Here is a 1,470-nt window from a genome sequence, read left to right as displayed (position 1 = left end):
GTTCATGACATGACTCCAGGTCGATCCAAATTAGATCCTAAAGCAGTCAAGTGCGTCTTTTTGGGTTATTCTCGTGTCCAAAAGGGTTATAGGTGTTATTCTCCAGCACTAAAGCGCCACTTTGTGTCCGCAGATGTCACCTTTATTGAGTCCACACCGTTTTTCCAGCCCAACTCAGGAGACACGATCGCTGTTTCTGAGGTGCTCCCCGTACCTTATCTTGGTCCACTTCCTCTTGTCCAGTCCACTGTTCCTCCAGTTCAACCGACTGCTCTTAACCCGCCCCTTCAGGTTTATCACCGGCGTCCTCGCCCTGCAGTCCCTGAGGTCCCTAGTGACTTGCCAGTGTTGTCCGATCCTCCGGCTGCGGTTCCACCACTTCCACTGCAATCTGACACTGATCTTGCTGAGGCACCTATTGCTGTTCGAAAAGGTACACGTTCTACTCGTAACCCCCATCCTATATATACCTTTCTGAGTTATCACCGTGTCTCTTCCCCTTACTTTGCATTTATTTCTCACCTGTCTTCTGTGTCCATACCCAAATCCACTCGTGAGGCTCTCTCGGATCCAGGTTGGCGTCAAGCCATGTTAACAGAGATGGAGGCCCTCCATTCTAGTGGCACGTGGGAGTTGGTTCCTCTTCCTGCTGGTAAAACTGTGGTTGGTTGTAAATGGATTTATACGGTGAAGGTGGGCCCTGATGGCGCAATTGATCGTCTTAAGGCTCGACTGGTGGCGAAAGGCTATACTCAGATTTTTGGTTTGGATTATACTGATACTTTTTTCCCGGTTGCTAAAATTGCTTCAGTTCGATAACTTTTGTCTTTGGCAGCCATTCATCATTGGGACTTGCACCAGCTGGATATCAAGAATGCATTTCTTCATGGTGATCTTCACGAGGAGGTTTATATGGAGCAACCACCTGGGTTTGTTGCTCAGGGGGAGTCTGGTCTGGTATGTAAACTTCGCCGTTCTTTATACGGTTTAAAGCAATCTCCACGAGCTTGGTTTGGAAGGTTTAGTTCTGTGGTATGTGAGTTTGGTATGACTAGAAGTGCGGTTGATCATTCTGTTTTCTATCGTCATTCTAATGAGAAATGCATATACCTTGTAGTATATGTGGATGACATTGTTATTACAGGGAGTGATCAAGAAGGCATATTTCAGTTGAAAGAGTATCTCTTTAGTCGGTTCCAGACTAAGGATTTGGGTAAGCTGAAATACTTTCTTGGAATTGAAGTGGCTCAATCTAGCAGTGGTGTTGTTATTTCTCAAAGGAAGTATGCCTTGGATATTTTAGAAGAAACTGGCATGTTGGACGGTAGACCAGTTGATAATCCAATGGATCCGAATGTTAAACTCCTACCAGGACAGGGGGAGCCATTGCCTGACCGAGAGCGATATAGGAGATTAATTGGAAAACTGAATTATCTCACGATCACACCACCGGATATCTCCTTCGCAGTT

Source organism: Ipomoea nil, unplaced genomic scaffold (assembly GCF_001879475.1).
Source record: "Ipomoea nil cultivar Tokyo-kokei standard unplaced genomic scaffold, Asagao_1.1 scaffold1735, whole genome shotgun sequence".
NCBI classification, from domain to species: Eukaryota; Viridiplantae; Streptophyta; class Magnoliopsida; order Solanales; family Convolvulaceae; genus Ipomoea; species Ipomoea nil.
This window is presented reverse-complemented; position numbering follows the sequence as displayed.